Below are 8,003 nucleotides of genomic sequence, written 5' to 3'. Positions count from 1 at the left end.
TAACTCTAAACTTTAAATAGGATATTATACTTACTAATACGTTGCTTGCGTATACTTCATGACCATGCCTTAAAAGATAAATGTTCGTAACTTATGAACATTTGGCTTAAGGATTAAAATGTGTTTACCAATGTGTGTACTATGGACTAGAATATTCTGTTACACTCTCCACAGTGTTGGTTTTGATGAAGCTGTGCATTAACATCATTTCACAGCAGTGGTTCTCAACCAGGACAATTTTGTCCTCCCAAAGGACATTTGTTTAAAAAAATGGAGACACTTTTGGTTGTCACAAATGGAGGGCTGGGTTGACACCAGAGATGCTGCTCAACATCCTACAATGCACAGGATGGACCCCATAATAATCATCTCACATAAAATATCAATACTGCCAAGACTGAAGCTCTGCTTCATTGATATGAATGTGGAAAATAAGATATTCTGTGGCAGTTAATTTCTTCTTGAAAATTCAGATGGTGTCCACAACCATGAACAAAGCTTGTAAAAAATACTATCCCATCCCTCCTCACTCCCTTCTTCCATTTATTTGTTTCTTTGTTTCTTTATTTATGGTTACCCAGTGCCTGAACACCTTTTGTTTGTTTGGGGAAATTCCCACATTATGATTTTCAGTGAAAAGCTGAGAGAGCTTCCAATCGTAGGAGCTAAAAAATGTCACCTATTACATTTTCCCTGCAACTAGTGCAGAGTCATGTGGCATGAGCTCAACAAAACAATAAAATACCCACCCGCCCCCCCAACCCAAGACCTTGAATTAGGATTTGGTCATGTAACCAAGGGGGGTGGCCAAAATCTACCTCGGGCAACAGCGACAGGAAGGCCAACTTCTGGAACACTGCAGCAGTGGTGATAAGGGCTGGTTGTGTTGGCAATTCAAGCTGCTGCTTGGTGCTTGGCAGCTACAAGGTTTTCATCACTAAACCTGCTTCACAGTGTGATTTGGGAGGTTGTTCCTGGATGCACAACCTGATACTATCGCCTATCCAGCAATTATGAGAGTTTCCTGGTATCCTCTAATAAATTTTATTCCATTTTATTAAGCCAGAATGGGATTCAGTGGATTTCAAAAAACAAACACAACACTTATAAGGAGCTACTTTTGTTCTTGCTCTGTGAGTATCTTGGTATTTATATCTTGTGACTATATCTTGAGAAGATAATACAACAGTGTATATATTCAACTTGGTTTTCCCTTTAACTTTTTTTATTTACTTATAATTACATGCAAAAGCATATAAAATATGCATAGAGTGATTTTTAAAGGCAGCAAATCAGGGGTACCTGGGTGGCTCAGTTGGCTGAGCGACCAACTCTTGATTTCCGCTCAGGTCATAATTTCTCTTTTGGGGGATTGAGCCCTGTGTCAGGCTCTGCACTGAACGCAGAGCCTGCTTGGGATTCTCTTTCTTCCTCTCTAGCTCTACCTCTCTCTCTCTACCTCTCTTGCTGTCCCAGTCATGCTCTCTCTGTCTCTTTCCAAATACATAAATAAGCTTTTAAAAAAAGAGTAGCAGGGGCGCCTGGGTGGCGCAGTCGGTTAAGCGTCCGACTTGAACTCAGGTCGCGATCTCGTGGTCCGTGAGTTCGAGCCCCACGTCCAGCCCCACATCCAGCCCCACGTCGAGCTCTGTGCTGACAGCTCAGAGCCTGGAGCCTGCTTCGATTCTGTGTCTCCCTCTCTCTCTGCCCCTCCCCCGTTCATGCTCTGCCTCTCTCTGTCTTAAAAATAAATAAACGTTAAAAAAAAAAAACTTGCTTAAGATTCTCGCAGATTATAAAGAATCCCATCAGTTTTTTTTCCATTTTAACACCCAAGATTCTCAAAAACATTTGTGTATATTTTTATTCTCATCATAACTCACATTAATTACTCACCATATTAATTACTCATTGTGAAAGAATCTGCCTCATTTCTCACAATTCCACTGCAACTGCTCTTCCTAAATAAATCCTAGTTATTTAGGATTTATCCAAAATCCTGGGGTGCCTGGGTGACTCAGTCAGTTAAGCGTCTGGCTTTTGTTCTAGGCTCAGGTCATGATCTCATGGTTGGTGACTTCCAGCCCCATTAGGTGCTGACAGCTCAGAGACTGACTGGATTCTGTCTCTCCCTCTCTCTGTCCCTTCCCGTCTTGCACTCTCTCTCTCTTTCTCAAAATAAATGGATAGATGTTAAAAAAATCCAAAATCCTTTTTTTAAGCTTTCTACTTCTTACAGCTCTTTTTAGAAAGTTTAGTAGTCTGTATGTTTCTAGAAATTTACCCATTTATGCAAGATTGCCCATTTTTTTCATAATATTTTTATAATATTCTCTTATAATTGTTTGTATTTCTGTGGTGTCAGTAGTGATCTCTCCTCTTTCATTCATGATTTTATTTGTTTATTTATTTATTTTTGATAAGTCTGGCTAGGGGTTATCAATTTTATTAATCCTTTCAAAGAACCAGCTTAATTTCATTGACTGCTCTACTAGTGTTTTTTGTTTGTTTCTACATTATTTATTTCTTCTCTAATCTTTATTATTTCCCTTCTTATGCTGTCTTTAAGGTTTATTTACTCTTCCTTTTCAAGCTCCTTTAGGTGTAAGTTTAGGTTATGTATTTGAGACTTCTTGCTTCTTGATGTAGGCCTATCTTGCAATATACTTCCCTTTTATGACAGGGATGGGCTGAGGTGGGTGGGGAGGGCTGTGCTGGCCTTCCAAGGGAGAGGCCCACTGCTGCTCTGGTTCTCAATCACACTTGCCCTAGTAAAAAAGTCACCTGCAAAGCACAGTGAGACAGGGCTTCATGTAAGGGGCTCAAGCCTCCACTGTGTGCACTTTGCCATTCACTGAAGTCCTTCTGTGCTAATGGGAGAGGTGAAAAATGGCAGCAGCCACTCTCTTCCCTGGAGAGGGGAATTAGCACATGCCACTGTTCAGGAAGCCCTCACAGAAGAATGAACAATCTTCTCTCTTGTGTCCTAGGCTTCCATCAGATCCCTTCCTTCACCCTGTTTTTGTCCAAGCCATCTGCTGCCCGCCCCTGCAACCCTCCCTGCCAGGCTGCTCCCAGGTCTCTGCCACCTTCTCCATAGTAGCAACACTGTGCCTGCCAGGCTTAACCCTCATGATGGTATTGTCTTCTAAAGCTTCAGACTTTCAGCTCTGCTGCTTGTAAAAACTTGTGATAATCAGCCCCTCTCATTTTCCCAGTCAATGGTTTTGGAGAAGTGTTTCTCCTGTGCAATCCCCTGCTTGCTGCTTTCTCTGTCTCTCTCTCTCTCTCTCTCTCTTTCACTCTCTCTTTCACTCTCTCTGTCTCTCTCTCTCTCCCTCTCCCTCTCTCTTTCTCTCCTGCCTCTCTCCATGATCAGGGCTCCCTCTCCTCTGCAGCACCCACAATTCTTCTCCCCCAAATCACATCTCTGAGTCTCTACAACTCCTACCTTCCACAATTTGGCCCCTTTTCTTCCTCTAGTTGTGCAATTTATTCTCTTAGTCCTCAGATGGATTTCCTCAGTGTTCAGAATGACTTGATAATTATCTGGCTGTGTTTGAGGGACAAAGCAAGCATAAGGTCTTCCCACTACTCTTCCGTCTTAACTACAATCATATAGTTTTCTTATTTTCATTAATAGAATGTTCGTATGGAAATTATCTTTTCAAAGAATATTTATCTCGTTAAAAATGCTCAGAGGCTAATAAACAGAATAGGAATAACTGTATAAAATTTTACAAATACTCTAATGAAAATTGTAAAACTAATAGAAATAAAATTTTAACAACAAAAACTTTAAAAATATTCAACAAATGCCATAATGTCTATGTTAATTTCATGTGGTTTTCAAGTATGCTCTACTTCCTGTATGTATTATATATTGTTATAACCTAAGTAAAAATGTTAATAGTGTATATTTATATTAAACTTCATAAAAATTTCTGAAGATGATGTCTTAGTTTAGACTCCTATAACAGATTACCATAGACTGAGTGGTTTAAACAAACATTTATTTTCACAGATCCAGAGGCTGGCAAGTCCCAGATCAAGGGGCCAGCAAACTCATTCATGAGGGCTCTGCCTTCATGATCTAATTACCTCTCAAAGGTCCCACCTCCTAATACCATCACATCAGGAATTAGAACTTCCACATTAATTTTGGGGTGGGACACAAACTCATAGCACGTAACAATATGAAAATTAACAGTAAAGGTGAAAATCCAATAAAATTTTAATATTACACATGATTAAAATTTTTCAAGATATAGTTTTTATGAATATGAACTTGGTAATTACAAAATGATATTTTTAAATATGAAAGAGCTACCTTAATAGTTTATGACATTGTTATAACAATCACGCATCTTGCAAATTCAAATTGAATAACTACCATAAGCTAACCTGATGTAGAAAGACATGGAAATTTGAGACGGGGGTCTCAAATGTTGTCAATACTTTACAATGCTCAATGTCAAATTTTTATAAGTACCTTTGGTACTACACAGTATTCATATTTCTATATAAAATAAACACGTATTTTTTCAATCATTTTAAGTTGTTAATTTAAAACTATTGAAAACTCTTCTTTGTAGAAAGAGTGATTCTAAAGTATAAGATAACTTATTAAATTTTAAAATTAGTAAAAACAATGCATAAGTTTCTCAAGTATCCACACTAGCTGGGTATGACAAACAGTTTACCTGAAACTAAATTTTATCTAACAGAATCAGTTACTGAGGACATCTCCTGTTATAATTCCCCTCATCTTTCTCAGTGTTCAACTGAAATGCATCTTTAAGCCTTAGTTGCAAATTTAAAATAATTTATAGTCCATATTACACATTTCAAAAGCAGATATTTAGTATGTAGACTGTCTAAATGTCAAAGTTATTCGTTCTCTTATCAGTACCATGACTGCTTTTACTTGAAGTCTGAACAGAAAACAGACATGTTGCTTGTACCTGATTATATTGTTAGAAATTGAATGAAGATACTACAAAATGGAGGAAAATAACAATTAGCCACATAAATATTAGAATAACTGTAGTTACCAGAAATATTTCAACAATCAGCTTCTCCATATCGGTTCACGTCTCCTTTTTGATTTGGGAATGGTATTTTTATCTTATTGGAAATGTTCACAGACCTCGCCTACTGCAGCTGCAACTACCATTCACATTTTTACACTGATTATACTCACTAATTGCAAGTGGGATGTAAAACGGATTTCATATTAAGCTACATTAAAGTGGAAGAAATTAAAACTGGGCTGTTTTTTGGATGTATTATATTCTTTGGGAGACTGCAGATTTGAGGGCCGCATTAGCCAATTAAAAACACCAGGCTAGTTCTTGAATAAAGCATTAAAGCAAAAGGTTACTTTCACACTTGAGTGGTATATGTCAAAACAGACATTTTGCCTAGTGGTGGGTACCCTTGTGACAAATTAAATGAAAGGCTAGACTATACAATAAAAGATGACCATTTGTACAGTTCCATATTAAATGATGCATTTTGAGAAGGCTTTTCTGTCTCCTTGGTAGGCTATCTAATCTCAGCACAGTCTTCATTTCAGCAATACATATTTCACTTATTTACCCTTGTATATTCATCAGGCATTTGTGTTTCTAGTGCAAGCGTTCTCTCCATGACTAACTTTATCCTTTTAGGAATGAGCTTGCTGGAGTGTGACATACACAACGCCATGTAATTTAAAAATCTAATATATTCCTATATAAAGTGTGGATTCAATATTCCTTCCTCAGGACACAGTATTGTTTACAAATGAAGGAAGACAAACTGGCCTGGCATTAAGTTCTGAAACCATATGCTGGGTAAAAGTAATTTGTCTGCTCTGAAAGTAATTCTGGACCTGATAGGCTGATTGGATAAAGGTTTAGCATTGAATTTGAGATGAACGAATGTGGGGTAGAATGATTCAATCAGACTTTTGCACTTGCTTTTTACTGTCTTGGTAACAGACAGGGCTAACATTTATCTCCATGCCTTTGCTTATACTATTCTGTACCTAGGATGCCTATCTTTCTAATTTCCAGTTTAGATTACATCCAGTTTTTAAAGCCTAAGTTAAGATGCATGTCTTTGTTGAAGCCTTCTCTGTTACATCAATAAATAAATAAGCTTAATTTTTTTCTGAGCCTCTCATACTCTGTTTTCCTTATATATAGTTAATTAAGTGATATTTGGGAAAGAGCACACATATGTGTAGTTAGATAGCAGTCTGAAATTTATCTCTTCCACTTACTAGCTAATGTCATTGTCTCACCTTAAAAGGAAATAATAATGGTACATTAGGAGATGATGACGACCAAACACCTTAAAGCAAAAAGGAAGTATGTGGTGAACCTACAAAAAAAAGAAAAGCTTTTATATTTAAAAATATGTTTGTATTTCATTATGTGCTCTCCTTTTTTTACATAATTGTTTAATGTGTCTATATGTTTTCCAATATTGTTTAGATTATAAATCCCTATAGAGCAGGGGTAAGATCATCCATATGTACAAATGTTGTTTTAACATTTTGGAGATTTTGGCACATTCATACAGTGAATTATCTGCCACATGTCTGTCTGTCTGTCTCTCTAATTGTCTATCTTAGGACCAGAATGCATAAAAGGCCCAAGACAGTATAGAGACCAGTGCACAGGGGAAATAATTAAATAATTGACCTTACACTGAGATAGGTTAAAATATTTACTACTAAGAGAGTAGATCTCATCATAAGAATAAAATCCATAAATATGTGTGATGATAGATGTAAATTAAACATATTGGGGTGATCATTTCACAATATACACCTATATCAAACCATTATGCTGTACATCTAAACTAACACAATGTTATATGTCAATTAAATATCAACCAAAAAAGAAATATTAAATATGTCAAATTGTATTGTGACAGGAAAAACCCTAGGTCAGCAAGTAAAAATTTTATTTGTTTAAGAAAGAAAAAAAATAGAGTTGAATTGATAAACAAATATATCACACTGTGTAAGGAAAAGCAATAAGAGTAAACTACTTACAAGTTAGAGCAACTAGCAGAGGATGAGAAAATAGCAGATAGTACATGTATGGTTCATGATATTTGAATATCCAGTTCTCAAAGAATAAACATCAGGAATAGCTGAAATAAGAGGTGACCTAGTAATTATGAATAAGCAAATGCTGAAAGTTCTTTTTATCCTCAAATAATGTTTTCACCAGTTTGCCATAGTTTCTCTTTCCTGTTCTAGAATTCTTATATGTAGAGGTCACCAACTGTCTTTAGAAACACATGTAAAAGTAAGGCCAATATATGGTGCCTGGGTGTCTCAGTCGGCTAAGCATTCAACTCTTGGTTTCAGTTCAGGTCATGATCTCAAGATCCTGAGGCTTCCAGCCCTGCATCAGGCTCTGCACTGACAGCACCAAGCCTGGTTAGGATTCTCCCACGTTCTCTGCCCCTCCTCCATTTATGTTGTGTCTCTCAAAATAAATAAATAAACTTAAAAAAATAAATAAAGTATTTTTTTACACTTGATCTTAGCCAAAAGGCCGAGAAGTGATAATAAAGTATGTTTTTAAAAAGTGAGGCCAATATATATTTATAAACCACCTAATAGCAAGCCAACAAATACAAAGTGATTAGAACAGGTAAAATTCCCTAACTGGACAACCTGAAAGGAAAAATTCAAGTGTCTGTTTTATATGAAAAAACATTATCCTAGGCACTCTATGAGAAAATTAAGATGAAAAAGACTTGGTTACTCTTCTGAAAGGAATAATTCGTAAGCAAAGTAAATAAACAACAAATAATAATATAAAGTATGTTATGCTCAATATGAAATTATTGCTGAAGATGCTAGTTACTGCCTTTCATTCTCAGAAGATTCCCTCTTTTAAACATTCTCAATCCACCACTCAGTCTACTTGAATCAGCTGCGCTTAACTTCTATCTCTCAAATGTATTCGACTTAAGCAGAAGAAGTCAATTAACTT

The 8,003-nt window shown here is 36.5% G+C and overlaps 1 pseudogene; it reads right to left on the bottom strand.

The window, feature by feature from the left end:
- Nucleotides 1-7,437: 7,437 nt before the first annotated feature.
- LOC123576335 lies at nucleotides 7,438-7,571 on the bottom strand (annotated as a pseudogene).
- Nucleotides 7,572-8,003: the final 432 nt, after the last annotated feature.

The sequence above is a fragment of the Leopardus geoffroyi genome, chromosome C2 (genome assembly GCF_018350155.1).
Source record: "Leopardus geoffroyi isolate Oge1 chromosome C2, O.geoffroyi_Oge1_pat1.0, whole genome shotgun sequence".
Lineage (NCBI taxonomy): Eukaryota > Metazoa > Chordata > Mammalia > Carnivora > Felidae > Leopardus > Leopardus geoffroyi.
This window is presented reverse-complemented; position numbering and strand designations above follow the sequence as displayed.